At 48.1% G+C, this 17,557-nt stretch overlaps 1 long non-coding RNA gene across 1 annotated transcript in view; it reads right to left on the reverse strand.

Moving 5' to 3' along the window:
- Window positions 1-17,266, reverse strand: part of LOC308529251 — a 76,168-nt gene extending 58,902 nt beyond the window's left edge. The window contains exons 1-2 of the long non-coding RNA XR_013996755.1: window positions 17,060-17,266; window positions 14,833-15,135 (exon numbers count right to left, since the gene is read on the reverse strand). This is a non-coding gene — a long non-coding RNA (uncharacterized lncRNA). The remainder of the gene's footprint in view (window positions 1-14,832; window positions 15,136-17,059) is intronic.
- Between the last annotated feature and the right edge of the window lie 291 nt (window positions 17,267-17,557).

Raw genomic sequence — 17,557 nt, forward strand, 5'->3', positions numbered from 1 at the left:
TCCCTCTGTCCTCCTCCCAGGACACCACCCCTTTCCGGTCCCTCCACCCCACTCCTGAGGCCTGCAAATCACACAGGTCGCTAAGCCTGGGCAGTCACACCTTGCAAAGCAGTAGTTTCCTTTATGCAAAAACAAGAGATGTTTCCACTGTGGGAGGCCCACCAGGAGCCCTTTGCCTTCCCGTCCTCCCTTCCCAGGGAATCAGCCTTCTTAAACCTTATCCTCCCAGAGACCATCTGGACGAAAACCATTCAGGAAACTCGGACGGGTACTAAGCCCAGAGCTTTCGTTCATCTTGCCCTGTCGGTGCCCAGCACTCCAGCCTTAAAGAATCCTGGGGGACTGGGGCTGCCACTGGCCCCCCAACCACAGGAGCAAGCCCGGCCTGCATGCAGGCTGCACACTCCAGACACCGCCGGCCCTCGCGCCACTCCGGGACCCTGGGCCCCCTCGGCTGGTCACCCAGTTGTACTACCTGCAGAAGTAGAGTGGCAGAGAGGGACCCCATAGATGCAGGCGGGGAACCTTCCTCTGCTGTGTGACTTGGTCAACTGGCCTGACCGCTGAGCCTCCCGCTGCGCCTCCATATCCTCGTCAGTAAAAGGGCGATTAACAACCCACCTGGGGGCACGGTGGGCGGGTTAAACCAGATAAAGTACTTAAAACCCGCTCCTCATTGACTCTGCCCAGCCTTCTTGCTGCTCCTTGACCTCTCCGACCACCCTCCCACCTGGGAGCCCTGCACTGTCCCTGGAAACCCTTTCCTGGATACCCAGACAGATGGCTGCTTCCCTCGGGTGGGTCTCGCTCAGAGAGGCCTTCCTCTGTCCGTCTGCGTAAAACAGACCCACCACCACCACCTCCCTGCCTCTCTAGCCTTTGCGCGCCTTCATTTTCTTCAGAGCCCTTAACACCACCTAGCAGGGTAGAGAGCAATGTGTTTATGACTGCCTGTCCTCCCACTGGCCTGTAGGTTCCCTGAGGGCAGGGACCAGGTGTGAGTTTTTGTTGGTTTGGTTTGGTTTGGTTTGGTTTGGTTTGGTTTGGTTTGGTTTGGTTCGGTTTTTTTGTTAATCTTCACTTGAGGATATTTTTCCATTGAGTTTTAGAGAGAGTGGAAGGGAGAGGGAGAGGGAGGGACAGAGAGAAACATCGATGTGAGAGAGACACATCGATTGGTTGCCTCCCGCATGCACCCCAACCAGGGCCAGGGAACCTGTAACCAAGATACGTGCCCTTCACCAGAATTAAACCCGGGACCCTTCAGTCCTCGGGCCGACACTCTATCCACTGAGCCAAACCAGCTAGGCCCTAGCTGCTAGGGCAACCATGTGTGTTTTGTTCCCTGTTCTACCCCCCAGTGTTGGGACAGTGCCAGGCACACAGAAGGCACTCAACAAATATTTAACTAGTGGAAGAATCGATGGCTGATTGCATGAACAAGTCACCTTGCACAGGACCTGGCCCTTCACAGGTGCTCAGTAAGTCAGTTATTTGTGTGTGTGTGTGTGTGGTTTTTTTTTTTGTTTTTTTTTTGGTGCCCTTGACCAGAATCGAACCCAGGACCCTTCAGTCTGCGAGCCAATGCTCTATCCATTGAGCCAAACTGGTTAGGGCAATGTGAGTTATTACTGTGACTAATTTGGAAGTGCTGAGAGAGGCATGAGGGGCCTGGACTCCTGGGAACAGATGTGGCTAAGGAGAAGCGCTCAGATGGGACTCAGAACCACCCATAGCCTGTTCTGAGGCCAAACCTCATAGACCACGGCATTTGGCCAAGGCAGGGATTATCCATCAGAGAACTCCCGGCCTGAGGGGGCCTTGAGCAGCATTGCCAGCCCTGCCTCCAGAGTCCTCTGGGAGTGGGTCAGGGTGGGAAGGGGATTGAGACAGGCCTGGTCCTAGATGGGTACCCAGCTAGCCCCAATAGTGGGGTTCATAAGAGGCTCTCTGTCCCTCTAGGGAGCCAGAGCATCGAAAGAGACTGGTCACCAGGACTGAGTTCGTGGGGGACCCCCAGGCCAAAGAACCAGAGAACAGGCTCATGAGTGTAGCCTGAACTGTGCCTCCAGGGGCCGGGCCTTTCCCAATCCAGAATACACTGGGCCTGAGTTATGAAGGAAAGAGCAAGTCTTTGTGGAAAACCCAGCTCCATCCCTTTACCTGTCTGCCCTTAGGCAACTCACTTAACTTCTCTGAGCCTCAGTGTCCCCTCTGTCAGATGGCTAATAATATCTACCTCAAGATGCTGACAGGACGATTATCCTATATAATAAAAGCCTAATATGCAAATCGACCAAACGGTGGAACAACCAGTCGCTATGATGCACACTGACCACCAGGGGACAGATGCTTAATGCAGGAGCTGCCTGCAGCCTGCAGGTCCCAGGCCGACCAAGGCAGGTGCCAGCGGGGGCCTCCCGATTGCCCCACTGGTTGCCCTACAGATCAGCCTTAATCACTGGCCTGGCATAGGAACCCTACCTGTACACAAATTTCATGCACCAGGCCTCTAATTAAGAATAATAATGTTACCCTTTACTAGCTAGCACTTTGCCATGGGTGAGGGGATCTCCTTGGACCCTCAAAACTTTCCTAACATTAGATATTTCTATTCCTACTTTACAGAGGAAAAAACAGGTTCAGAGAGAGCAGTGACCAGCCCAAAGCCACACAGCTGGTTAGAATCAGAGCAAAACTCAGACTCAGGTCTGTGGTTATAAAGTCCCATTTTAACCACCATCTAGAGCAGGGGTGGGCAAACTTTTTGACTCGAGGGCTACAATGGGTTCTTAAACTGGACCGGAGGGCCGGAACAAAAGCATGGATGGAGTGTTTGTGTGAACTAATATAAATTCAAAGTAAACATCATTACATAAAAGGGTATGGTCTTTTTTTTTTTTTTTTAGTTTTATTCATTTCAAACGGGCCGGATCCGGCCCGTGGATCGTAGTTTGCCCACGGCTGATCTAGAGAGTGCATCTAAGCCCCCAGCACCTGGCCAGGCACCAACAGATTCCCAACAAAGCGAATATTTTTCTCCTCCCCTGAGCTTCAGGTCTGTGGGCAGGTGAGCCCAGCTATGGGGGCTGCAGGGACAGGGAGCCAGGTGGCCCTTAGGCGGGTTGAGGCTGCAGCAACAGCCCTCACCCCACTCCCAGCCAAGCTCAAGCAGCCTGGGCTGGCTTCCTGCCTCCAGCAGGTTTCCAGAACCTTCCCCAATACCTCCTCCTCCCCCGTGCTGGCTGGGGTCATCCTCACAGGGGAAGTTCAGCCAGGTCAAGCCTGCTCTTTCCCACAGCCCTGGGGTGACCCTCCACAGCTTGTCCACTCACCTCTGGGCCAAGAATCCCTGAAGCCCCCACCCCACCCCGCCCAGGGCCTGCAGGGTTAGGCTGCCATTGGTGTTGCAGCCTCGATGCGGGACAGCCTAATTCACATGTGACCCACACCAATAAATCAGGGAGGGGTGGAGGTAGGGGAGATTCATAAATCCATATCAAACAGCCCCCAAATTATGACAGATGACATGGCAGTCATAAAATTGCACAAGCAAAACTCACCAAGTCATTAATTTCATGGCCATAGAAAATAAACAGACACATTTTTTTGCGGCCCTAATAAATTTTTAAAAACTCAAAGAATGGTCCATCTGCTTCGAATAATTTTTAATTTCCTATTCTGTCTCATTCCCATTAGCTATTCCACTGAGATATTTGCTAAATTCTTTCATTTACCTCCTCCCATCTGTATTCAATTACCCTATTCCCAAATAGAGTGAGTTTTTGTTTCTCCTAAGCGCGGGACAAAATACCCCCGCCTGTACCTTAAAGCAAATGTTATGTGTGTTTTATTATCTGTTAGACCGTATGAGTCATTCTAACTCGATTGCCTGTGCGGAAAGGCTTGGAGAGCAATCTGATTTTGATGTTTTCTGGCTTGGGTGGAAAGCACCTGCCCGATTCTCAAAGCTAATCTATTAACGTGGTAAATGCTGTAGCAGATGTTCCTGAGTGAGCGAGGGGCCGCGCTGGGCTGTGACCGGCCGGTGTCAGGCGCGCAGTGGAAATGCTCAGAGATCAGAGGCCAGCAGCGCCACTGGGGGCTGAGCTGTCACGAAGTCACATTTTCCGTCTGCCCCCAGGCCCAGGCTGCCTGGTGACTCCTCACGGCCTCTCTGAGCTCTCGGCAGTCACTCAAGATGGAAGGACATTTCAAGGTCACCTGGTCCACCCCACCGCACCCCACTTTTCACAGAAAGGAGACTGAGGCCCAGGGAAGAGGCACGCTTGCCCACAGCCACACAGCACACTCAGAAAGGAGAGCCCCCAGCCCCGGCCGGTGTGGCTCGGTTGGTTGAGCATCCTCCACACACGTTAAGGTCACAGGTTTGATTCCCGGTTAGGTTGCTGACTCAATCCCCAGTAGGGGACATGCAGGAGGCACGTGGATCGATCTCTCTTCCTCTCTCTCTCTCCCCCCCCCCTCTCTCTCCCTCCCTCTCTCTCTCCAAAATAAATAAAAACATTTTATAAAAATATAAGGAGAGCATCCTTAGAGGCTGCAGATCCTCATGTTCAGTAGACCCTGCAAGGAGCTGAGACTCATTTTGTGGAGCTGAGATGGGGAGAGGAGGTGGATTCTGTCAGTCCATCTCCGCCCCCCGCCCCCAACCCCTGCCCAATGCCTTCTACCTCTGAAAACAAGATCACTTCAGGGCTGTTCAATTTAAAATTCTTCACAGGCCATCTTTCCTCATCTTTCAGGAGCTGAGCCAGACCTGTGACTGAGCTAAGAACCGGGAATCAGGCTGAGGGGCCAAAACCCTGCTCCAGAGTGGGTTAGTTTCAACACTGTATACACACTGGAAGCTGCAAAGCCCCAGGAACAGGGACTCCAAGCTGAGCTACAGATCTGGGAGGGATTAGGGTCCCCAAAGCCGCACACAGCATGATCCACGGAGCTGCACTGTGTGTGCCCACATCCTCTCATTATTTCCACCCATGCTGGTGGTTTCTTACTATGAGCACCTGCAACACTGCCTGGGAGCTTTTTGTGGCCTGGAATCATGGTGGACCCTCAGCACAGGCCAGGGGTACCAGGGACTGATGTCCCCCAGAGCATCCCTGAAATCCAGATGAGTGGGGGTTGGTGTGTAAATACCCCAGCTCCTTCCCCTCTTGGACAGGACAATTCTGAGACCCGTTCTACCTAGCTGTTCTCAACTGGGTACATTCTTGCCCTTAATGAGATATTTGGCAATGTCCAGACATTTTGGTTGGATGGTTGCTACTGGCATCTGGTGGGTAGAGGCTAGGATGGTGCTAAACATCCTACAATGCTCAGGACAGACACCCCCCAACCAATAATTATCTAATAAAAAATCTCAGTAGTGCCAAGGTTCTATTCCCTCTCCCAGAGGTCCCCAATGGGACTGAGCTCCAGATGCCCACAGCAATAACCTGCTCATTTAGGCTCACTCTCCTGGCGTCTCTCCCCAACCTGGTCCATTTCCCCACTCTCCTTCCAGTACCTCCTAAAATCACCCCCCACATAACTACTTTATTCAAATCCTTATCTCGGAGAAATCAAGATGGCGGCATAGGTAAACACAGGAAATTGCTGCCTCCCACAACAAATTCAAAAATACAACTAAAAGACAAAACGGACATCATCCAGAACCACAGGAAGGCTGGCTGAGTGGAAATTCTACAACTAGAAGGAAAGAGAAAAGCACACTGAGACTCAGAGGAGGTGCAGAAGTGCAGAGGTACGGAGGTGCAAGTGGCAAAGGCTGGCAACTGAGGACACGGCTGTCTTTTTGAATCGGGAGGGAGTCACAAGCCCTCGACTCCTCTGAACTCCAGTTCCGGGTGAGTCTCTGGGGACCCAGACTCATACAGGGAGAAACTGGACTGTCTGGCAGCAGGCAGAACTCGGAACTTGAGGGTGGCTTTCTCTCAAAGGTGCTTGCAGAGATTACCGGGACACTGAGACTCGGGGACTCTTAGGGCAGGGCTGAGGATCAGCCATAGCTGCTTGCTCCGCCCTGTTGATCCCCTGAGACCCCGCCCCACCCAAGCTGCTGCAGAGGCTTTTGTATTTGAATGCCCTGGCCCTTTGCAATCTGAAAATTACCTAACAAATTACAGCTGGGCCAGACAGACCCAGAACTTCCAAGAGAAGGCCCAAGGCCCCACAGCAGCTTGCATTGCTTCACAGCTGGGCCTCAGTTGGGCACCTCCAAACCCTAAACAAGGAAGGGGAATCTGCAGATCTCTTCGTAGCTCCTGCTGGGTAGCCTCAGGCAGAGGCTAAATTAGTACCTCCTTAGATCTAAGAGCCAGTGTACCCAGTGGTCAGAGTGGGACCATCCAATTACAACTCCTCAGATCCATAAGGGACACACTCAGGGGGCAGACTCAGTGAGCACCAAAGCCCCACTGAAGCAAGTCTTGCCTCATAAGGGTGTCTTCAGCACAGAAGTTCTCCCACCATAGACACAGCTGAATCTCACAGCCAATTGGCCTGGAGGTCAATTCCTCCCAGTGATCCTACAACAATCAAGGCTTAACTACAACAAGACTGTGCACAAAGCCCACAAAGGGGTGCACCAAGAGTGTCCACCTCAGATAACTGGGGAGGCTGAGCCACTGGGCCCTATTGGACACCTAGCACACAAAGCCACTCTACCAACACAGGGAAGCATAAAAAATGCGGAGACAAAGAAACAGGTCACAAATGACAGAAATGGAGGAAAGCAAACAACTGGATATAGAGTTCAAAACCACACTTTTAAGGTCTTCAAGAACTTTCTAGAAACCGCCGATAAATGTAGTGAGACCCTCAAGAAAACTAGTGAGACCCTCGAGGTTATGAAAAAGGACCAACTAGAAACTAAGCATACACTGACTGAAATAAAGGATATTATGCAGAGTTCCAACAGCAGACTAGAGGAGCGCAAGAATCAAGTCAAAGATTTGAAATACAAAGAAGCAAAAAACACCCAACCGGAAAAGCAAAATGAAAAAAGAATCCAAAAATATGAAGATAGTGTAAGGAGCCTCTGGGACAGCTTCAAGCGTACCAACATCAGAATTATAGGGGTGCCAGAAGAAGAGAGAGAGCAAGATATTGAAAACCTATTTGAAGAAATAATGACAGAAAACTTCCCATACCTGGTGAAAGAAATAGACTTACAAGTCCAGGAAGTGCAGAGAACCCCAAACAAAAGGAATCCAAAGAGGACCACACCAAGACACATCATAATTAAAATGCCAAGAGCAAAAGACAAAGAGAGAATCTTAAAAGCAGCAAGAGAAAGAAACTCAGTTACCTACAAGGGAGTACCCATACAACTGTCAGCTGATTTCTCAACAGAAACCATGCAGGCCAGAAGGGAATGGCAAGAAATATTCAAAGTGATGAATACCAAGAACCTACAACCAAGATTACTTTATCCAGCAAAGCTATCATTCAGAATTGAAGGTCAGATAAAGAGCTTCACAGATAAGGAAAAGCTAAAGGAGTTCATCACCACCAAACCAGTATTATATGAAATGCTGAAAGGTATCCTTTAAGAAGAGGAAGAAGAAGAAAAAGGTAAAGATACAAATTATGAACAATAAATACACATCTATCAACAAGTGAATCTGAAAATCAAGTGAATAAATAATCTGGTGAACAGAATAAACTGGTGATTATAATAGAATCAGGGGCATAGAAAGGGATTGGACTGACTATTCTTTGGGGGGAAAGGGGTGTTGGGGATGCGGGAAGAGACTGGACAAAAATCATGCACCTATGGATGAGGACAGTGGGTGGGGGGTGAGGGCAGAGGGGGGGGGACTGGGTGAAGGGGAGCTATGGGGGGAAAAAAGAGGAACAACTGTAATAATCTGAATAAAGATTTAATTTAAAAAAAATCCTTATCTCAAGGTCTGCTTCATGGGGCACCCAACCTAAGATCATCCATTACTACAGTCATGGCGACAACCTTGGAAGGGTCTCAAAGCCTTGGGTTCCTGTTTTAGCCATCGGCATTCTTACCACCCACAGTCAGTCCCAGGGATACCCAAGCTGATGTGGCCTCTTGAGGACACACACAGGAGGCCACACCAGACCAGCTTAGGCAGGAAGGTTGTCCTTTGGTTCTACTCTGGTGGACAGGCTGATTGGAGCTGTTCTAACCCAGAAAAGTGATGCAAGATTCAATGCAACCACTGTCAGAATCCCAGTTGATTTCTTCGTAGAAATTGACAAGAGACCAGGAATACCCAAAACAATCTTGAAAAAGAAGAGAGTAGGAAGACTCACACTTCCTGATTTCAACACCTGCTGTTCAATCTGAAATTGGGTGGTGTGGTTCAGTTTCTTGGGCATCATCCCATGCACCGAAAGGTTTCTGGTTCAATTCTGGGTCAAACCAAAGCCCATGTTTCAGGCTCCATGCTTAGTTTGGTGGCTTGATCCCCAGTAGGGGGCATGCAGGAAGCATCCTATCAATCTTTTACTTTCACATCGATGTCTCTCTCTCTCTCTCTCTCTCTCTCTCTCTCTCTCTCTCTCTCTCTCCTTCTCCCTTCCCCTCTCTCTAAAAATAAATAATAATTTAAAACCCTGTTACAAAGCAACAGTAATCAGAATAGTGTGGTACTAGCACACACAAAAAAATAGATATATAGATCAATGCACCAGAATTGAGAGTCCAGAAATACCTATATATTTATGGTCAACTAATTTTAAATAAGGGTGTCAAGACCATACAATGGAGAAAGAATAGTCTTTTCAACAAGTGATATGAGGACAACTGGTTATCTACATGCAAAAAATAAAATTGAACTCTTACCTCACACCATACACAAAAATTAACTCAAAGTGGATCAAAGACCCAAATTTAAGAGCTAAAACTATAAAACTCTCAGAGGAAAATATAGGGGTAAACCTTCATGATCTTGAATTTGGCAAAGTATTCTTAGATATGACTCCAAAAGCATGATCAGTAAAAGAAAAAATAGATAAAATGAACTTCATCAAAATTGAAAACTTTTGTCTTCTAAGGACACTATCAATAAAGTAAAAAGACAACCTACAGAATGTGAGAAAGTATTTGCAAATCATGTATCTGATAAGGGACTTATATTACAAAGTATCCATAAATTTAGAACTATTTTCTCCTGAGGAATTTAAATTTCATATATTAACCTATTTTTCTTAAAGTCTATTTTGTCTGCTATTAATATAATTGTGCCAATTTTCTGTTGGTTAACATTTTTCTTGTATTCTTTCACTGTTTTACTTTTTGTCTGTCTTCATATTTTAGATGTGCTTTATGTTAATGGCATTTGGCCATTCTTGTTTTAATCCAATCTGTTAACTGGAGAGTTCAGTTTCTTTATATTTATAGAGCTTAAGTATATATTTGGTTTTATTTCTATGATCTTATTTTGCGTTTAAGTTTGTTCTGCTTCCTAAGGGTTTCTTTTTGTCCTCTTTGTTGCAGTGTTTTGAATTGATTGAGGTGTTTTACTCATTGCAGTTTTTTACTCCATCTATTAGTGTGGAAGATAGGCATTCTATTTCTTATTCTTTTATTGGTGATTCAGCATTTTGAAATGATTACCTAACTTAACATAGTCTAAAGTTAATCAATATCTTACCCTTCTCCTGAACAATGCAAAGTACTTTGAAAGCTTTAATTCCATTTAGTTAAGGACCAGCCTTTTAGCTCCATCTCTTATTTAACCCCATGGGGTAGACATTGTTTTAGACAGTGTGTTGTTTAAATTTACCCATCATGCCCTGCCAGCATTGCTCAGTGGTTGAGCATCAACCTGCACACTGATCAATGATTATCTCTCATCATTGATGTTCCTATCTCTCGCACTTCTTCCTCTCTGAAATCAATAAAGATATATGTTAATAAATAAATAAGTTTACCCTTCTTGGGTCTCAGACTTTCTTTCTGAGGTCATTTTTCTTCTCAAGTTCATTCTTCAGAAATTCCTTTAATGAGGGGTCAGTTGTTTATAAAATTCTCTCGATTTTGGCATAAATAAAAATCTTTTATTTTCACCCTTATTCCTTTTTTTGCATTTTTATTGAAATATAATTCACATATCATAAAATTCATCCTTTGAAAGTGTACAATGCAGTGGTTTTAGCATACTCATAACATTTTACCAACACCACCGCTATCTAATTCCAGAACATCTCATCACCCCAAAAAGAAACTGCATGCCCATTAGCTGTCACTCCACATTCTACATTCCCCCTCCCTCACCCCAGCCTCTGGCAGCCATGAATCTACCTTCTGTCTCTATGGATTTGCCTATTCTGCACATCCTATATAATAAAAGCCTAATATGCTAAGTGTCTGGTCATCCAGTAGTCCTTTAACCAATTAAAGCATAATATGCTAATTATATGCTAAGGCTGCTCAACCGCTCACTATGACATGCACTGACCACCGGGGGCAGACACTCTGACTGGTAGGTTAGCTTGCTGCTGGGGTCCGGCCAATTGGGACTGAGCGAGCTGGGCCAGACACACCCTGGAGCCCTCCCACAGCCCCTCCCTGGCTGGCCAACCTCCCACATCCCTCCCCAGCCTCATTCGTGCACCGGTGGGGTCCCTCAGCCTGGCCTGCACCCTCTCGCAATCTGGGACCCCTTGAGGGATGTCAGAGAGTCGGTTTCAGCCCAATCCTGTTCAATGCATGAGCTGCCCCCTGGTGGTCAGTGCGCTCCCACAGGGGGAGCACCACTCAGCCAGAAGCCAGGCTTATGGCTGGCAAATGCAGCGGTAGTAGCCAGAGCCTCTCCCACCTATGCGTCAGCGCAAAGGATGTCCAATCGATGGACAGCCCCTGAAGGCTCCGGGACTGTGAGAGGGCACAGCCAGGCTGAGGGATCCCCCACCCCCGCAAGTGTATGAATTTCATGCACTGGGCCTCTAGTTTCATATAAATGAAATCATATAATTTGTGGCCTTTTGTCTGGCTTCTTTTGCTTAGCATAATGTTTTCAATGTTTATCCATGTTGTAGCATGTCAAAATTTTATCCCTTTTTATGGCAAGTAATACGCTATTGTATGGATATACCACATTTTTATTCATTCATAAGTTAATGGATATTTATCTTTTAAGAAATTATTGCAGTCTTATTAGGAACTGGGGTATAGTCCTTAGTTGGTGTGACTTTTCAAAATCCCTTTAAAATTATTATTATTCTGTTTTTCATTGCTACTCTTGTAGTCATTAGTCTAATTTCTTATAATTATAGAAGTTGCAAAAACAATAATTTTTCTTTCTGTTACTTTTAAAATCATCTCCTTGTCATTGGTATTCTTCAGTTTGAATATAATGAATCTATGTATAGACTTCTTTTTATTTATCTTGTTTGAGATTCATTGGAATTCTTTTTTAAATTTTTTAATTACAGTTGGCATTCAATATTTTATTATATTAGTTTTAGGTGTTAGTGGTTAGACATTTATATAACTTACAAGGTGACAGCCCCCGCCCCCCCCCCCCTGAATTCTAGTACCCACCTGGCACCATATAGTTAGTACAGTATTATTTACTATATTTCCTATACTGTACTTTACATCCCCATGATGGAATTCTCAAATTTGAAGATTCATGTTTTTTAATAATCATGGGACATTCTCAGCTACTTATCTCTTTGAATATTGTCTCTCTCCCATTATTCCCATAATCATTTTCCAAAAATCTGATTAGAAATATATTAGACCTTTTCATTCCATTCTCTATACCTCTTTTTCATATTTTTCATTTTTCTTTCTGTGCTGGATTTTGTGTAATTCTTTCAAATCTATCTTCCAGTTTACAAATTCCCGCTCCAGCTGTGTCTGCTCTATTTAACTGTTCCATTGAATTTTTCATTTCATATGTGATATATTTACATTTCTAGAATCTCTGTTTGGTTCTTTTTTCAAATCTGCCTGGTCATTTTTACAATGCCTTGCTTCTTTCTTGTGCCACAGAGGCTCATGTTGTGGAGCTGTAGGCTGCCCAATCACGTGGGGGTCCTCAGGACGTGCAGTAGTTTCAGTAATCATTTACTTCCCTGGACTAGATTTTCCCATTTGCTCCTGGCCTCCTGTAATTCACTTGTGTTCCCATAGGCTCTTCCATTAACTGCAGAGAGCTTAAAAAATATTTTTGTAGCATCATTATATGATTTTTTTTAGCTGATTTATTTATAAACCTTTAGTCATATCTATTTCAAATCCCTTTTCCAACGTCCATGTTTTCAGAAAATAACTATGACCACCTACCATATGCCAATAACTGTGCTGGGGACTTGGGTGAGAACAAATCAGAGCCTGCCCTGCCCTCGGGGTTACTTGTGGTCTCTGGAGAAGCCAGGAACCCCACAGTGAATCAGTAAGCTCCGAAGGGGCAGGCGTTGGTCAGCACGTCCATGATGAGCTATGTGGAGACCAAAACCACTCCCATAATTAAGTTGATTCTCTCGTTAGGTAAATATCCAACATTTATTTAAGGGGGGAAACACCTTACTAAGCAAAAACCCAAGCTCTTTTCCTGCATCAGAAGCATTAGGGAAGCTCTCTGTTATTTGAGCACATGTTATGATTGCAACATACATCTTTTCAGGGAAGGACCTAGCCCCTACCCCAAACCCAACCTACTTAGAAAATCAATTACTCCAACCACATACAGTAGCCTCCTGGAGGGATGTTCTGGTAAATGTTTCTATCTCCTTACATTTCCACTCATGTCTTAGCTGCTCCCCTAGCCATCCCTTGGTTCTAGTGTTCTGAGTAGCTATTGCTGCATAACAAATCACTCCAACACAGTGGCTAAAATGGGAACGATACGTTTTGGGTTAAGTTATGTCCCCTCAAATGAGATGTTGAACCCTCAATACTTCAGTACTATTGAGAAATAGGGCCATTGCAGATGTAATTCGTTAAGATGAGGTCATACTGGAGTAGGGTGGGCCCCTAATCAAACATGACTGGTGTCCTTACAAGAAGAAGGACATTTGAACACAGAAACCCAGGGAGAACACATGCAAAAATGGAGTCAGCAATTGGGATGATGCACCTACAAGCCGAGGATCACCAAGCGTTGCTACAGGAAGGGAGGAGAGAGGCACCGGACAGATGCTCTCGGAGCCCCCGGAGCCCGCAGAAAAAGCCAGCACCTTGATTTCACACTGTAGCTTCCAGAGCTGCGAGAGGCTAGGTTTGTTGTTTTGCCCAGTTTGTGGTCACTTGTTACTAGGCAGCCCTAGGAACTCATACATGATCATTTCTTCTGCTCCTGAGCCTAGAGGGTGCCAGGAGTCCAGGCAGTTCTCTCTCGGGGGCGGCCATGCATGGCAGGCATTCGGTGGCTGGGGGTGTGCTCATCTCAAAGGCTTCCTCACCACACGCCTGCCATCGGGGCTGGGAGGACTCAGACAGATGCGCCTGGAGGAGTGGGCCCTTCGGGCATCTCGCTCCATGTGGTCTCTGCACGTGGCGGCCTCAGGGGAGATGTCCTTCCTACAGGGCGGCTGAGCTCCCAGAGCGAGGTCCCAGGAGAGAATCTGGGAGGAACGACTTGGCCTTTTCTAATCAGCCTCAGCAATCACAGGCTATTCCTTTCACGCCATTCTGTTCCCAGAGGCCCACCCAGGTTCAAGGTGAGGAGACACGGACCCCACCTCCTGATGAGAGGAATGCCTAAGAATTCATGGACATGTGCGAAAACCACCCACTAGCTGGGTCGGGGGACACCTGGCCTGGGGGATGGCGGAGGCTCCCTGGGGACAGCATGTCTGCCTGTCTGAACCCCGAGGCACAAGGCTTTAGCCCCGTGAACAGGGCAGGTGCCAGGGAGTGGAGCCACCTCCCTCCTGCCCCTCCTAGCCCAGGCTGGAACCCCCCTCCCCTTCAGGCCTCACCCCCCAGGGCTGCTGGGGCCCCGGGCTCACTCCCTCAGCTGAGACTCTGGGCCAGGCCCTGGAGACCCAGACTCTGCCCACGGTCACCCCTAGGGGCTCCTCCTGCCCATCACCTCCAAAGGGTGGAGAAGCTCAGGTGCTTTGCGTTCCTGACAGAGACCCGTCTTTGCCCCCTTTGTCTGAGGCCTTTTCCGACCCTGCCTTCCCCACTAACCTGAGCAAAAAAGAGGCCCTCAGAGAAGGTTCCACACGGAGGATAACCCCCTGAAGTGGGGGCTCAGTCCCAGGGTCTGCAGCAGTCACTCCCCCAGCTAGCCAACTCTCTGCCTTCTCATGAGTCTTTAGGAACAGCATGGGCAACAGGGAAAGGGGGTGGCGAGGTAGGAGAGGGTAAATAGTGATGGAAGGAGACTTGGCTTGGTGAACACACAATACAACACACAGATAATGTATTACAGAACTGTACCCCTGAAACCTACATAATTTTATTAACCAGTCACCCCAATAAATTTAATTAATTTAGATAGATAGATAGATAGATAGATAGATAGATAGATAGACAGAATCTTCTCCTCACCCACACCCCACCCCATCCCACCCTGTTCATAAGGAGATGTGCATTTCTAGTTATGCTGAGTCTGTGGAGGCCGCTTTCCTGTCAAGGGAAATAGGACACATATGTAATACCTTAATCAATAAAGAAAGGAAAAAAATGATTCCATTAGATAAAGACTGTTGATTTGTTTCGAATGCTTTGGGCTGCAAATAACAGAAAAGTCAACCAAGACTTGCTTGAGCAATACAGACACTTAAGTAGGAGTAGGAGGTTTTAGGTTTTGTGCAGTGATTCAGAAATGCTATTGAAAACCAGCTTCTTTCTATGTGTGTACTCACCATGCTTAGTTTGTTATTTACATCTCCTGCTGTTTCCTCGTGGTGGAGAGATAGCTGCTGCAGCTCCAGATGTCATGTACCACGTTCAAAAGAAGAACGGCCCTAGCTGGTTTGGCTCAGTGGATACAGCGTCGGCCTGCAGACCAAAGGGTTCCAGGTTCGACTCTGGTCAAGGGCATGTAACTCGGTTGCAGGCTCCTCCCCAGCCAGGCCCTGGTCAGGGCTCCTGCAGGAGGCAAGCAATCGATGTGTTTCTCTCACATAGATGCTTCTCTCTGTCGTTCCCTCTGTCTTCCACTCTCCCTAAAAATCAATGGAAAAATATCCTTGGTGAGGGTTAACAAAAGAGGAAGAAGGGAGCCCTGGTCGGTGTGGCTCAGTGGTAGAGCATCGGTCCCAGCACCAAACGGTCTCAGGTTCGATTCCCAGTCAAGGGCACCTACCTGGGCTGCAGGCTTGTTCCCCTGCCCGTGTCGGGTGCATGTGGGAGGCAACCAATCTCTGTCTCTCTCACATCAACGTTTCTCTCCCTCTCTTTCCCCCTCCCTCCTTTCTCTACCCACTTCCTCTCTCCCTTCCACTTTCTCTAAAAATCAATGGGGGAAAAATCATGGAAAAATATCCTCAGGTGAGGATTATATTCATAATAAACCCCCTTCAGGTGGTGGGTCCCACTGTAGGGGATTCAAGGCTCCCACCTGGGCAGATTCTGCCCTGCGGCATGACTGCCCAACAGGAAACTCATTTCCACCTCAGATGCCTGTATCAGATGCCTTTACATTTAAAAAAGCCTCCACAGAACAGGTGGTGCCCCGCTGGTAGGATCCACACGCACACCCGTGGGGCTAGGCAGGCAGGAGAAGGCTTTCTGGTACCTCAGGCCCATCACAGGCCTTCCAGCTGGAAGGAACCTGAGGGCCTTCCCCCAACCCAACCGCATGTGGGGAGGGGGGGGGGACAGAGGCCCAGGGAAGCGACGTGATTGCCTCACAGTCCACACAGCAGAGCCGGGGCTGAGGAGCCCTGGCTCTGAGCCCCCTTAGCGCTCCGGGGGGGTCCTCAGAAAGGGAGGCTTGGACCAGGAAATACAGGTCTCGGGTGGGTTCCCCAGAATCAGAGCCTGCATCGGGGATTCCTAGTCAGATGGTGGACTGGGGAGGCTCTGAGGACGCGGGAGGTGAGGGTGCAGGAGAGGAAAGGGGTGCGAGCTGCATCAGAAAGTCGTCCCAGCTGGGGGCCAGCTGACCCCCTGAGAGCAGGAGACTGGACTTGGGCCGGTGCACACACAACGTCATAGACAGGTGAAGTATTACAGAACGGCACGCCTGAAACCTACATAAGGTTCTTAACCAACGTCACCCCAATAGAATTGACAATTTAAGTAAATCTTGGAAAAAAGGAAGAACCATGGAGAACAAAGTGGGGTCTCCACATCTCCACTCAACAGCCCTGGACCCCACCAGGTGGGCAGAAGCACGCGTTTTGGTTTGTGTGCGTTCCCAGCCTGCTGAGCGGCCCGGGGAGTCAGTATTTCTTGAAATGTAAGTCCTGAGACCACACTGGGTTGCCAGTGAATTCATTATCCCATTACACAGGCCTGAATTATTCAGCGCTCGGAGGCCGCCTCAGGAATGTGCCCGAGCACAGTCGATGCGGGCATTAGTGGGATGGATGGAGTCAGGCCCCGGGCAGGGCCGGGGCCAGGATGACGGGATGACGGATCTGGGCCCAGAGAGGCTGCCAGGGCTTGAGGCACAGGAGGGTGTAGCTGGCAGGACCTGGGACCTCGGGGAAGGCTTGTGTACATATGCACAGACCTCCTAAGTCCCCCTGCCCCCCAGGAAATTGGTAGAGTGTGTTTGGGAGCCCACCTGCTCCAAATAGCCCGGGGACAGAGGCCCAGGCTCCAGCTCCTGGCTGTGACCTCCAGCAGGGCATTCACCTCCCTGAGCCTCAGTGTCCTTATCTGTAAAGTGCAGCCATGGAACCAAATGCTCCCCGGATCCATTCTGCCCTTGCAGTCTCATGACAGAACTGGTTTTTCCTTGAGCACATGACCCTCTGGAATCAAGACTCCCTCTAGGCTGAAGCGTGCCCGTGTGATCCAGTGCTAGTCAATGAATGAGCCTCCTTACCACCCCCAGGTTGTATCTACATCAAATAGGAATTAACCTCTCTCTGGGTTCAGTCTGGTCTTTTGGAGTTTTCTGGCACCGCCAAACCCTACCTGGCTTGGTGGAGCAAGTCTGAGAATGAAATGCGACATTACAGGAAAAGCAGCCGTCTCAATAGGCACTTTCTGTAGGATACTTCAGTGGGTAAGAACTGTAAGCCCAGGAATCAGAGGATCTGAGTTCAAATCCCAACGCTTCCATTTTATAAACTGTGCGACTTCAGGCAGGTTGCTTCATCTCTCTGTGCTTCCACTCCTCACCTGTAACCTGGGGATAAATAGGAGAATGAAGTGAGTTCCTGTGAAGTTACAAGAAGCGGCTGGCACACAGCAAGTGTGATGTAAGCAGCAGCAGCTAGTATCGCATGTCCACACATTTAGGGGGCGTCCCAATGTCTTGGTGGCTCGAGGACCTGGGTCTCCATACCTCTCCCAAAGCTTCCCTCCATTTCAACTTGGATTTTCCCCTCAGGGTGGCAATTGTGAACCTGTCAGGACGTGAGCAGCTTTGCCTCGAGGGAGAGGACCTCAATCTGAACCAATGGGAACGGG

The sequence above is a fragment of the Myotis nattereri genome (assembly GCF_964212035.1).
Source record: "Myotis nattereri genome assembly, chromosome: 13".
Taxonomy (NCBI): Eukaryota; Metazoa; Chordata; class Mammalia; order Chiroptera; family Vespertilionidae; genus Myotis; species Myotis nattereri.